The sequence below is a fragment of the Nipponia nippon genome, unplaced genomic scaffold (genome assembly GCF_047370975.1).
Source record: "Nipponia nippon isolate SJK-2023a ecotype South Korea unplaced genomic scaffold, ASM4737097v1 scaffold_1, whole genome shotgun sequence".
Lineage (NCBI taxonomy): Eukaryota > Metazoa > Chordata > Aves > Pelecaniformes > Threskiornithidae > Nipponia > Nipponia nippon.
The window spans coordinates 27,180,177-27,194,778 of NW_028262290.1; the positions used below are offsets into that span (position 1 = coordinate 27,180,177).

A 14,602-nucleotide genomic window follows, 5' to 3' on the forward strand; every position below is an offset into this window, starting at 1 on the left:
TTGACTCCAGCTAACCCAGTCCTCTGACAGAAATAGAGGAGGGTTTAGCTATATTATTCATATAAGAAAAATCAGAGAATTTTGTCAGGTCTTAATCAGGTGCTGACCAAAAAAGACATAGAAGGAAAAATGAACCGAGCAGCTTATCTTTAAAGCACTGGCTTTGTTCACCATAGAGATAATATCACTGTACAATCTTCCAGTCACAGTTTTAAGGTTGGTTTCAAAAGGCTATGCATTAAAGGTGCTGAGAAGACACACGCAGATTATTCACAGCAATATAGAGGAGCCCATTCAGACAGTGAATTTTAGGATCTGTTTTGCTTTTGGTTACACCAGCTCAGCCCTAAAGCTCTTTGTGCTGAAGAGTGTCTGTGCCCATCCTGCACCTTCCAGCATCCACCTACTGCCTGTGAGCAATGCCATGAACAGCCTATAGATGTGTGGACAGCATGCCATGCAATAGCATGGACAGCCCTAAGACCACCCCAGGACTCAGTATACTATTACCTTCTCAGTCTGTTGCTGACTTCAGCCAGAAAGAAAAGGAGCTGGAACCCAGCAGGAGTCCCTCTTCATCCTTGCAGGCTTTAGACTAAAAGAAACAATATGGGGAAAAAAATGGATTTTCTCTTGGATTTTCTTTAAGCAAAACATTTGAAAAGGGAAGCTTTAAAAAAAGACAAAGAATTTCTTGATAGTTCTTAGCCCTCTGTTTAGATTTACCCTTTCCCAGATGTTGTTTCCCTAGGGAATTCTAGCAGACAGACCACGGATCATCACAGCTGGCATCTGAACAGTGCTGTGCAGTTAATAATGATTCACAACCACTGCACCCAATCTCACTGGCATTTGCCTCTGTTAGGACAGAGCACAAATGTGCTTGCAATTAGAAAGGAAGAATGTAACAGAAATGCTGTTTCTTTTTAAACAAGTAAGTGTAATTTTTCATGTAGACTTGGGACTGTGCCCACAAGTAATTTGCTTTTGTCGAATGGAACATGAAAACCACGCACCCAGTCCTGCAAATGATTACTCATGAGCGCAGTCTTTGCTAGCACAGGCACTGGCACTGAAGTCAACAGCAGTCTAGTGTGGGTAAGGATTACTCGTATGAGGAAGGGCTTTCAGGATTGGCCCCAAGAGAGGTATGTGAATACTCCTTCATGGGACATAAGCTTCAGGGAACTCAAAATAGGTTAATTCCATGCCTGATTCATTCCATGGACCATTTAACGAGAGCCTCTGGAATTGTGCAGTCAGTAATGAACTGCCAAGAACTAAAAGTAATCACTGCTGCAATTATTAAAATTTACACTTGGATTCTGCTACCTTTGCGGCAGATATGGGTCTTGAATTAAGTGGCCCAGAAATCCAAGGACTTCCCACAAACAGCTCAGCAGCCCTTTCAAAACCACAATCCTTTTATTTGCTTAACACCAGAGTTGTTGCTGCACAAAAGTGCTGTTATACTAGTTTGTTTTCTCACATTTTTAACAGGGTCTTTGCATCATCGAGATGCAAAAAAAAGGCTGCTATATCAGTAATAATTCTGGGGTGATAGATCATGTAGAGACTTTTTTTTTTATAAAAATAGTGAGTCTGATCATTCCTCCTGACCTGAAAACAAACAGCTTCAAATTTTCCCTTAGGGAAGTGCAATGCACTGCTGTATAACTTGTCCGTTCTTACACTGTGCCTGAGCCATGTAAGGTACAGACACATCTTTGGGTAGTCCTGTATTTCGTGTATTATTACCATTGCCAATCACGAAAACTTAGAGCAGCTTCGTTCTGTAAAGTGCTGAGCTTTCTGGCCCTGGTCCAGCAGCACAGGCTTGACTTTAAGCACATGCATCTCATTGGAGTTGATGAGAATACTCATTAGATGCTTTCAGATCAGCTGAATCTGATGGGCTTCACCCTAGGATACTTAAAAATCTGGAGGAAAAAACATAAGCTTTGCTTGTAGTTTTAGAAATGGGTATATTGTAAAATAGCAGTAAATGGGTGTAGCAGGTGCCTGTTGTTAAGTGTAGACCATCATCTCAACTTCAGTTCTTACAAAACACTGGAACAAATAATCAAATGAGCTGTTTCTGTAGACTGAGGAGAAAACAGAAGTACAAGAAAGAGTTGGTGCAGCTTTGTCAGAACAGACGATTCACAGGCTCTGTAGGAAATGCTCTGCGGCTGGCACTGGCGTACAAAGAGAATGTGAGTCAACTGTTCAACTACTGCAGAAAAAGCAAACGTGTCTCACTGAGTTTTATAAATAAGAGTGTATATATATGGGGAGACAGCTGAAGTGATCTTTCTGTCCCCCTTCCCACTGGAAAAGTCTCTTCTGGAGCAGTGTGGCTGCTTTTGGGCATCTTGGTGTAGGAGTTTAACCAAATTGGAGACCATACAAGAGAGAACAATGAAAATTATAAAACCTTTGAAAAACATGACTTGGGAGGAAAGGCTGAAAAGATTTGGGTTAGTTTTGCTGGGGGGAGCTTGAGGAGAATTCTGGTACTCAAGTATGGGACAGAGACAGCTAGGACAAGAAGAGTAAATAGCAATACAAAAGGTTCAGATTAGACATTAGGAAGAATATTCCAGTGCTAAAACTAGAGGAGGAGTCTGAGGAGACTGTGGTGCTCTGTAATCAGAAGTTTTTTGGGGCAGGTTAGATAAGCACCTGCCAGGGATGCTCTAGGTAGAGCTGCTGCTGCCTTGGGGCTGAATGAGCAACTGGGCAAGCTCCAAAGTCCCTTTCAGCCACAGCTTGCTTTGGCTCTATGCACTTAATGTGTCAGCTACTGTGTCCTACTGTGTACTGTGTGGGGGTCACACATGCAGCCTTTTACAGGACAAGGATCTGAGGCCCCAGACCGACAAAGTACTCAAATATGAAGAATCCTGTAGAAAAAAGATGTCCTCTTACCTGTTTGAGGTAAGTACACATCAAGAGACTTTGTTACGCTGGAGGTTTAGGGGCAGGTTATTAAGAGTGCAAATGTACCTAAGGATGGTACTACTAGACATGTAACTTGAATTGCCTATATTTCAATTGTCTGTTGAAAGCAGTAACACAAATATACATGTGTACACCTATATGTGCTTTGAAATATGCCCTGCTATGCCCTTGGTTTGACTACTGGAGGCTCATGCATGCATTTTTGAAGGGGGTGAGCTACCTGTAGATAGGGAACAGACCACTGTTGTCGTGGAGTAAAAAAGAACAGCAGAAAACTCCCAGGGTTATCCAGGACTTCAGGCTTTGGAGTCAGGCCTGCCTTCTCCCGTGTTTCTATGGCAAAGATGGAGGAAAGCATTATCAAAACAGAGACTTCCTCCCATATTCGATGTGCTCCAAGAGCCATTTTTCAAGGGGAGGACTGATCCTCTACGAAGAACTCAACATTTCAGATTTTCCCACTGTTATTTGTTCAGGTGAGAGTAGGCAACTTTATTATCCAGTCATAGCTGGATGGATAAAGTATAGGACGTGTATGGTTGTGTATTTATTAAAAAATTATTTTTTGTTAAAACTTCTATAAGTGCACACTTTAAATAGTAAGCATTTGTAATGAGACATCCAGAAAAAAAGGTGTAATTTGCGCATTGTGTCAATTATTCATTAGACAAAATATGACAACGCTAACAAGTAATATAACTTGATAAGCAAAATTTTGAAGTAATCCTCCAACACAGAAATCTCACGTTGTTGGTATTTCTAGCCCCACAAGCATCTTGTTCACACCATTCTGTTTAAAACAATATGCATGAAGTACATATATTCTCAAAGTAGATATTACCATGAGGGAATTCATCTTTGATTTTCAATCGTAGTGACTGAAAGGCATTCATCCTTTGATAAAACAAAGCCCATTCACACAATAGTGCACTTCTGGTTGAGTAATAGGGTGCAGTTCAGAAAATGCACATCTGCTGCTACCTGAGCCCTTGTTTGCCTGCTAGGCAACTCCTGGAACTGTGACCACTACTCTCAGCCTCCTTGGAGGATGACACTCACATAAAGCATAACATGTAGACAGCACAGTATTCCAATGTCCAAAAGTTAAGTTGGGGGGGGGGGGGGGGAGGGTGTCCAGATTTTTAGACTGCAAAGCTTAGGAGACGAGCTCCAGTCTGTCCTGCCAGGTGATTTTACTGAGGTCTACTGATTGCATTGGATTTCTGTAGAGGAGACACACTTTTGCTGCGGAACAGATGACAATCTAAGCACAAGTTCTGTAAACAGATACAATAAGAGACTGATAATTTAATGTGAACCAAGCTGTAGAGGGTTATGGATCTGAACTCATATTTCTTGATAGGCTCATATAGTGTTTTTCCCAGGGTAATAAATAGCTGCATGGATCAAACAGGTTTGCCCCAGGTATGCGGAAATATGGACAAGAGGATATGAGTTAATTTAACCATTTTGCTCATTTACAGCTGCCTAGTATTAAACCACACAGTGCTGGTAACCTGTTGTTTCCTTGATCTTTCTTATCCCTTCCAGGCTGGCCCCAGCTTTTTGTAAAACCCAGTCTTCCCACACAACCCTGCTGTAAAAGCTGCCTCTCCACTCCCCTGGGCTACTTTTCTCAGGATTATGAGAGATCTCCCATCACTTCATTGGCAACAGGGCTTGAAAACCAGAAAACCCCTTTGGCATGAACCTGGGCTGGGCTCCTGCCATCAGCTGAGCTGCAACGGCTTGGCACAACCTCTGTCTTTACACAGCTGGGTCCCAGGCTAGCTTTGGCCAAGGCAAAAAAAAAGCTGGAAAATCTTTCCCATTCTTTAAATAAAAGATGATAAAGAGGGCAGCATCCATGACATTATAAAACTTGGGCTGGGTTGTTTTGTGAGTTGGGACTGTTCTTGGGATGCATGCATCACTCTGCCTTTGTGCACAGGCATCAGCCACGGGTGGGCTTCCCTTCGGACCCTGGCTGAAGGATAACTTCCTTGGAAAGGCAGGCGATACTTGGGTTTTTGTTCTTTTCCCTCCTGGCAGAGAGGAATTCTGCCCTCAGACTCCAGCCATTCTCAGATAACTGTAGTAATAAAAATGGCTGGGAAAGTTTTAAAAGGATAAGAGAAAACAAAACCTTTTGATACTGATGAGCATGTGGGCCTTACATGGAAGAGTGTCCAATGATTTGAGGGGATTCTGGGCCAGACTACATGAACAGCATAAGAGCTCCTCTCTTGGCATAGGTAGGACCAGTGGCTGTTCTGTTATGCTGGGATATATATATATTAGAGTTGTTCATGTGGGTAAAGTGGTGAAAAGACAATCATTTTTTCTGTTATTGACTTTGTTCTGGTTCAACACCAGATTCTTCAGACATGAATAATTTTCAGGTGCTTTAGTTAGTGCCATATTCTTAGCCAGATGATTTTGTTGTCTTCTTTTTTTACTATTTTTATGTTGTTATTTTGGATTTTGCTTTGTGTTTGGTTTTTTTATTTTTATCCATACCTCTCCTATTTTCTACATTCAATGTGTCTGTTGACTACAGATATGGAACAAGTCCCTTATTGCTGCCACAAATCCTTATTTACTTGCTAGGCTTTGTGATGAGAGTGCCCCGCAGTACCTTGTCTATGAAAACAAATTGTTTGGGGGGTTCTGAAAGACTGTTTTATTCCTTTTTCTGTTGTTATAAGACAGGATCTAAATGCCTTGTGACTTTCTCCTGACTGACATAGGAAATGCAATATCTTTAATACACAAATTTAATGGAAAAAGATTGTTCTTTTCCCTGTAAGAAGCTGGGCTCTTGCTTGCTTATTTGGACCAACATGTTCTATTTTTAAACGATTTATTGTGCAGGCTGCATTCTGTATACGCAGTAGATTGCAACAGATGTGCATCTTCAGAGTATATTTCAGGCAGTGTTTTATTGTTAATATTAAAAGAAGCCTATATGTTAAAATAAGGAAAACAGACAGAAATAACATCTATTGTGTTTTACTAACATGCAGCAGACAACATGCACAGACAGGCATTATGTCTCCACTTATTGCTTACCTACTGAAGCTACCTCGTAACATCCCCATAAACTGTTACAACCAAATTTTGTATATGGCATTGTGCTTCCAAGACTGGGAGTATTATCATCAATACGGTTTGTTGCATGCAAGTAAGATGATCTAGAGGGCCAAATCCAGCTGGGTTGCTGGCATGCAGTATACAGACTGGTCTTTGTATTGATATCCTCTTAACTCAGGGCCCAGGGTTGTTTGATTTTGGTTTTCTGATGTAGCATTACCTGGTGCAAGTGGTACTAAAGAACTAGTTGTTAAGCTACGTGACATGAAATTTTCTTCATCGTGAATATGAAGAAGCTGAAGCGTTGCAGTCGATTGGGCAAACAAAAGTGTTTTTTTCACAGTATTCCAGAAAGATTCTACATATAAAATTCAGTTCATTCTCTTTAGCTGGAGAAGATATGTTGACAGTGTAATATATTTTAATTCTTTACATTATGTATCACAGGAAATTATTTTAATTGTTGCTTCCTGAGAAAATATTTCTAGGAATACACATCTTTCTGAGAAATAGCTTTGATGTTCTTGTGACCCTACAGCTTCCACTTTGTATAAAAATTCAGGAGCTTTACTAGCCGTGACATGAACTTTCGAAAATTAAATTATAAACCACAGCTTCTAATCATTTAACCCAAATTAATTTCAAGTTATGTTCTGGGTCTTAACATTCAAAATCTGAAATTCAGTCTGTCAGTTCCAAGATAAACCAATCAACAAGGAAACAAAAAAATACATGACTTGTGAAAGTGACAAATTAAATCTAGATCTCAAATTTCAAATATTGGATGTTCTCAGAGTTTCTAACAGTTTATAAGGAAGAATAATTCATAAAGTAATCTATAAATAATGTGAATAATGAATCCATTTGAGATTTTCTCAGTTGACATACAAACATTTGATGATCACAAGTGGTAGTGCTGTGAAAAATGTATTGTGTTTGTATCTCTATATAATTTGGTTGCCCTACAAGTTGTTCCTTGCAGTCCCCCATTGCCACTGGTTTTTGTGATGCTTCATTCCGCATTGGTATAACATTGTTGGAGTTGTGCCCTTGACAGCAAGGTTGACCCTGACCAGCAGGTGAAAATCTGGTTGTTAAGTATCCAACCCCTCATATTTACAATCATAGCAAAAATACCACCTTAAATACATATAAAAGAACTTAGAATCATTTAGGTTGGAAAGTACCTTTAAGATCATCAAGTCAGCTGTTAATCTAACACTGCCAAGCCCACCACTAAACCATGTCCCTAAGCACCACATCTACACATCTTTTAAATACCTCCAGGGATGGGGACTCAACCACTTCCCTGGGCAGCCTGTTCCAATGCTTGACAACCCTCTCGGTGAAGAAATTTTTCCTAACAGGCAACTTAAACCTCCCCTGGTGCAACTTGAGGCCGTTTCCTCTCATCCTATCCCTTGTTACTTGGGAGAAGAGACCGATCCCCACCTTGCTACAACCTCCTTTCAGGCAGTTGCACAGAGCAATCAGGTCTCCCCTCAGCCTCCTTTTCTCCAGGCTAAACAACCCCAGCTCCCTCAGCTGCTCCTCATAAGACTTGTGCTCCAGACCCTTCACCAGCTTCCTTGTCCTTCTTTGGACACGCTCCAGCACCCCAGTGTCTTTCTTGGGAGATGTTGCTTGATCAATCTTAGAAATTCATCAGGCAAGCTAGTAATTCTGTACCTGTAAAAATGGAACCTCTACAGAAAGCTCCTGAGAGTTAATATTTCCAGCCATTCATAAAGCTTCACTCAAACTTACTGTCTGTGCACCTTGTTCCTAAATTAATTAAGTCTCAAAATTATAGCAAACATCTGATTTTACATTAACCACATCCAATTACTGCCTAGGTCAATCAGTCAGATTCAGCTAGCTCACTCTCAGGCTCTTAATGATTTGCCCCAGATCCTATTTTCATCTAAAATAAAAAAAGGAGCCCAGGATGCAAATCTTCCGGGTGTTGTTAATTCTGATGGAAGAAGTTGATAACAAGTCAAATCCCTAAAAGGACACCGAAGGAGAAGCCAAAGACCTGGGGCTTCCAAGGAGGGAAGGACTGCAGACATCAGCAGTATATTTAACCATCCAGGAGGAGCTGCTGTAAGCTGAACGGTGTCAGACAAGTGACAAAGGGAGTCTTGGCTTACGAGGGTAGGTGAGCAGACAAAGGATGAGGATGGGTAGGGGATTTGGTTCTGGAGACTGCTTTTTTAGGGCGAATTAGTCATAACCCACATATCTAATTTATTTGGGAATACGTTCAGCTAACGTTTCCCCAACAGAAATAAATGACGCCAAAGAAAGCTGCTACCACCCGGACGCATGGCTGGCGGTGGGCGCCAGCCTCTCCTCCTGCAGCGCGATGTCTTGCGGGCATGTTACGGCCGCAGCTGTGTTTTCCGACACGCTGCCGCAGGTGGAGGTGCCCCGAGGTCTGCTCACCCCAGCACGGGTGAGCCCTTTGGCTCCATGCTCCACCCCAGCTCGGGAACACGAAGCCCCTCACTGAGCAACGGGCTGTCAGTGAGAATCATCCCTTTTTTTCTCCCGAGTGACAAATATGCTTGTCTTCTTGGGCACCACGTGATGAGACAGTAGTAAGTAACTGTGCTTCAGACCAGACGAAGGCACAACCATTCATGATTTTCCGTTTTTTGTCACATTAATTTGGGGGGGAGGGGAAGCAGGGCAGAGAAAAGGCTTTGAATCCAGACAGACATGTGTGCTTTAAATTATGTTTTGTGAATTGAAGCAAGGCAGATGCTTCCAACAAGCACACATTTTGCTGCTGTTTGCAAAGCAGACACACACTGGCACATGGTTGTAGGACATGAATTATACTTCTGTGCTTCTGATTTGTAACCACACCTGTATACCCTTAGAAATGCTAATAGAAAAAATATGAATTTAGGCACAAAGGAAAATCTAATAAGAGGAACATTTGAATGGGTAAGGAAATGTCTATTCCCCCCCCATACCCCCCTAGTCATTAGGACTGGAGGAACATGCTTATAGTAATTAGGTAAGATTGATTTAGAGGCCGAACACCACCCACAATTTGTGTAGTCTGGGGTCAGGCAGGCAGCTGCAGAAACCGCTCAGCTAATTATGAGAATTCACTGTTCGTTAATAGAATCTCTCTCCACAAACAGCAGCTGTGTGTTTGCTCACGCAGATTATTAATTCTGGCCTTGCCTCAGCTGCAAGTTTCTGCTGCGTCGAAAGGAATCCTCTGATAGAAGTGTCAGTTATCACCCAAGCGATGCCAGGGGAGAAAGAAAAAGCAGAAAGAAAGGAGAATATCTTCTAATCACAGGTGGATAAAGATTTTTTGCAGATACCTTCCTTTTCTGCCTCTTACTCCCAAACAATTAAATGCCAATTTTGGAACTCATTAATCTGTAGGCAACCTAGCGAGATCTAATTTATACCTGTCAGGAGCAATGGGCAGCAGCTAATAGGAAAATAATTGCAATATAAGTCTGCTTTCCCACTTGATAGTATGCTTGTTTTTAATGACAAACCATTGATATAACAGCATCAGAACATTATAAAAGATATTGTCTACATCAGACCTACAGCTAGGTGCGCCCTCCTCTTAGTAACGTGTTTAAAAAAAAAAGTGCACACTTGTATTTTTCTCAAAAAATGAACAGAAGCAACTCAACAAATGTGGCATATGATCATTTGAACATATAAACTTCGGTTTCTTAGCAAATGAGAAAATAAGGTCAGCTTTATATGTAAGATACCATATCTCACTACGTAGATGGATATAAAATATGCATATAAATGATTTGCTGTAAAATCAAGATTTGAGTAAATCTTGGCTCAGTCAAAGTAAATGCTGAAACTCATCTTCATGTTAATAAGGACATCAATGCTTCCTGGGTTCTTAAATTTTATAACCATATACAATATTAGGGCTTTTTTGGAGAGCTGAATTTCCTCTCTGTATTATATCAGTGTCATAGGACAAACTAGCTGGTATTCAGGTAGGGTCCCATCCTGCAAAATTCAGAAACATTCTCAGGAATGTTGACATATCTGTGAACAGAAGGTTCCTGTTGTGAAAGATAAAACATCCATATTGTGCATTTGGATGGAGATGTGTGGGAGGCATGCAAAATATACCCATCTGCACAAGTAAAGGGGAGCAAGATCCCCATCTTTACATTACGTTGCCTTGTGAAATAGGTACGTGTCATGTTTGCTTAGACCATTTAACTAGGCCAGGATATAAAGATTTTCTTTGCAATGTTACAGAGCTCAATTTAATGGTGAGTGAGCATCAGTGTGAGGAAACACAACTGATGCAATGATTTAGTAAGAGCTGTATTCTTGTAATAGATATAGCATACTGTTGACCATTGGAAAATTAAACTGTTGGGCTGGTGGTAGGCAAACCAAATCCAGTTAATCCCCGGTATATCTCTGTTTATTTCAACACTGCAGCAAAGTTGCCCCAAATACAAACTTGGTCCAATGTGGTTTGCTGCTTTAAATGCTGGTACTCAGAGAGGGGACAGCATTGGTCAGCGGACTGGGATAATGTGAATATAAAGCCCTCTAACAAATGCTTTTGAAAAATATGGTTTTTTTCCTACAAAAGTGACATGGAAAAAATCCTCTGTGTAAACACTTTGGGTTGGTTTTTTTTTTCCCCACTAAAATAAATATTTCGATATTTGATTTAGGGTTTTTTGAGAATTCCTCATAGTTTCTGTGAAAGCAAACAAAAATGTTCATGTTCACTCATCTTTTTTCATGAGGGGAAACATAATTTTGTGGCCAGCTCTTTCTTCCTGAGTCCTAGATTTGTGATTTTTCAAATATAAATGCAGTCTAAATTGGCAGTTGAATTATTCCAACTTCCCCTCAAAGCCTTAATGTAACTATTTCATGATAAGTCTTGTAGCTACATGCAGGCAATTGCACAAGGAAATGCCAAATCTTTCCAGACATCTTGAGCATCTGTACAAATCTGGTCCTTATTAGCAAAGATCTATTAACAGAGAAGGTTATGATAACTTTTTCACTAGAAATGACCTTGCCCTATTATTCAACATGTATCAACTTGCACATTTTAACTATTCTTTCTTGCCTTCTAAAGTACTGATACCCTATTAATAGCAATGAGGCATCAATCCTATGAAAGACAAACTGTAATTAATTTTTTGCAGCACTTATGCACATCGGTGTGATTACTGTTTGTAAGTATTCAGGGATCAGTAATGACCACTCTGGACTTGTGAAAGTAATTTGCGTGAGTGAAGGAATAGCTGCAATACATTTGAATGTTTTTTTTCTATTACTGAATGTTTGTCATTCATGTTACACCACGGAAGTCTCCTTAGGAGATTTGCAGGCATATAAAATGCCTAAGTTAGGTCTGACTGTGAATTTAAAGTGCATCAGAACACCTATCCTCTGGAATAAACCATGGGTTTGGGGTAACAAACTCATTTAGTTATGTTAAGGCAGGAAAAAAGAAAGTGGGATTTGAATAAGTACAATCTAACTTTAAAAAAAAACAGATTTTTTTTCCTTGTGTTGAGATAAATCACAAAGTTAAACATGATTTTTGTAACGAATTCCAAGTTGATTTTTTTAAGGCATAATTTAAAGGGTATCTACGTGGTGACTCGTTTTATATATTTAAAGGCCTGGGAACATTGCATAGTTTAGTCATTTATTCTTTACCGTGAACTTCCAGATGTAAGTGTAAAATAAAAAGTCCTTGTAAAGCTAATCAGCTATTTCAGAATCCCCCCCACAAAGCTAAAACATCAAGATTTAAAAAAAAAAAAAAAAAAGGCTTCCCAGGTCTAATGCAGTAACAGAATGATAAAATCATTTAGCTTGTAGATTGCCATTCCTGTGAGGGTTTTTTTATCATAAGTCAGAAATTCAGCTGCTGTTCCTGTTTCTGGGTTCATGAACATTGTCAACATATTATACCTTAACCTTCCATTTTCCAGTTTTTGTTCTGCATTTTTGATTTTATTCTTTGAATTTCATTCATCCTCTGCTTAGAAACCAGATTTGACAAGAAGACCATGTTTATTTTGGTTAATGAATATACTTACAAAAAATATCCCAGCAGACCTCAAAAGTTTTACTAAGAAAGCTTGCCAGGAGACATTTGCAGGCACAGACCACAGCACATCTCTGACGTTCCAGTTGCTGAATTGGTCCCCAACACGGATTGGGCCCAGGCCAGTGAGGGCTTGTCCGCATGGACTTTGATAGCAATGCATACTTTGTAGATAAAGTCTCCTTTCTAACATCTAGATATCTCTCTTCCAGGGCTCAGACTTGCAGTGGTTTATATTGTAGCCTGGCTTCACTCCGTCACCATTCCTTCTCCTTTCTCCTTGCATACCTTTCCATGCCACTCTCCATATTTCTCTATTAGAGTCAGTCTTGCTAATGAATTAAACACCACCTTGCTTTCCTACACACAGTCAAACTACTCAACATATAGCACTATTTAGCAGTTTTTAAAAGATTTCTAAGCAAGTGCTTACAGTCACACCAGGGCAGAGTGGGAACAGCCTTGAGTTGTTTGGGAGAGGGAGCAGGTAGCCAAGAGTTCCTCTTTCAGCTCGCATGTCTGTGACTTTTTGAAGCAGAAAGTTTAATGGCTTCTTTTTCTACAGCCTTGAAACATTCCAACAACATATCACTGAGTTTTATCATCACCACTCCCATTTAGATGGTCAGGGATTTGAAACGGCTGCTATTACATGGTTTGCAGTTTTCATGCCAACTTCTAAACACTGAAATATCTGTTTGTGCAGTAGTTACTATATATCACTAATACATGGCTTAAACTGTATGTGAGCCGGTTTTCCCAATAGGAACTTATGTAAACAAGTCTAAGGACATATCATACTTTAAATTGTAAAAAAGACATAAATACTGCTGAATTATGATGCTCTAGTTTTCCTATTATATCAATATTTTTATCAAGTGCTCAAAACTGAAAAGTTCTCAGAAAACCTAAGCCTTTCTATCATTAACATGTTATGCAATTTCAACATAATTCATTCCTATTGGAAAAACACTGTGAAATAGAAACTATGTTTATCACTTCACCATGTAATCCTTCTCTAAATCTATTGCAGTACTCTTGCAACTTCATCAAAGTTACTCCTTCCCTTAGTTTCATTTACACTTACAAGTATTTTACTTAGCGCAGGTTTTCTAATACCAACATTTGTTGTTTGTGCATCAGGTTGCCAAGCCCTTTATACAATGGGAATAATTTCAAGATTATAATGATATCCCCTGAAATAAATTATTTAATATATTTCTTGAAAAAGGAAGCAAAGGAACTCTTCTGGGTAATTGGTGTGCAGTAAGCCACAGCACCAGTTGTATATTCATTTTTCTCCAATGTATGCAATTATCCACTCAGCCTGTATCCATTAATATTATTTTTCTTTCTAAGCTGGAAGTATATAAAGCCATTAGAAAATAATCCAAAGAATTCTATTTGCTGAATAAATTTTAATTTGCATGGCACCAGGAATTTTTTATTAATGGGAAATAAATTATTGCAATCTTATGGAAGGCGACAAGTTAATAGCTTTGTGAAAAGTAATGGAGAGAAAATGATCTTGAAAAGGTCAGGTCTCCTGTCACAATGTCTTTATGCACAATTAAAACAAGTCAAGAAAGTGGCTATATAATCAGGACCATGAATATGCATTATATCCTAATGAGAGTGTGAAGATGGAGATGGGTTAGTGCTAAAGTCATGGTGAGGTGGTGACATAAAAATGGTAATTTGTGATGTAGTATTTAACTACGTGCTTCTGTTCCCTTTGGGAGAATTAACTCGTTGCTACCTGGCTATTCATTATTTTACCTTTACCAGTATACTAAGTGAGAAGAGACTTCTCTGCAGGAGCACATATACACATAAGATGTGATTTACCCTTATCTAAAGACTCACCCCATAGTTATGATTGTAAATCACAAAATATCTCTCTGATATCACTGCAAGAACTCCAGAATGTTTGTTATCATTGTATTTTTAATTATTGAAGTTGAAAGGCATTTTCACATCGCAGAGTAGATTTAATATATCATAGTTCAACCTTTCTAAAAGTATTTTATTTCCTAAGGTGCTCCTGTGCCAGGCAGACATCCACCTTGAAGTGGGAGCTATTGTAATCCTCCATGGCTCTGGCAGCATCCGTGCATGGAGGAAGAAGTTCTGCCCTTCCACGTGCATGTTTTATGCCACTCTCCTCTACTGCCTCTCAAAAAGAAGAGACAGGACTTTGCAAAAGTAGAAGAGGAGGGCCATGCCTTTGTTTGTGACTACACCCCAGTTCCTGTTAGGAAACCTGTTTTGAAATATGCCTGGCTAGAAATAAGCCTCTATAAGAATAAATTAACTTACCTTCTGAAGCACTGAATTTCCTCCTGGTAATGGCTGTTTCAGTGGTCCCAGTGCTGCTGATGGGTGCTATTGAGTCATGGCGACTATTCTACATTGTAATTGAAAATCAGTATGAACATTCTG

At 39.7% G+C, this 14,602-nt stretch overlaps 1 long non-coding RNA gene across 1 annotated transcript; it reads left to right on the forward strand.

The window, feature by feature from the left end:
* The first annotated feature begins 2,090 nt into the window (after window positions 1-2,090).
* Window positions 2,091-14,390, forward strand: LOC148057276 (uncharacterized). The gene is made up of 3 exons (XR_015704833.1): window positions 2,091-2,216; window positions 2,857-2,940; window positions 14,199-14,390. It is a non-coding gene; the product is annotated as an uncharacterized LOC148057276 (long non-coding RNA).
* Window positions 14,391-14,602: the final 212 nt, after the last annotated feature.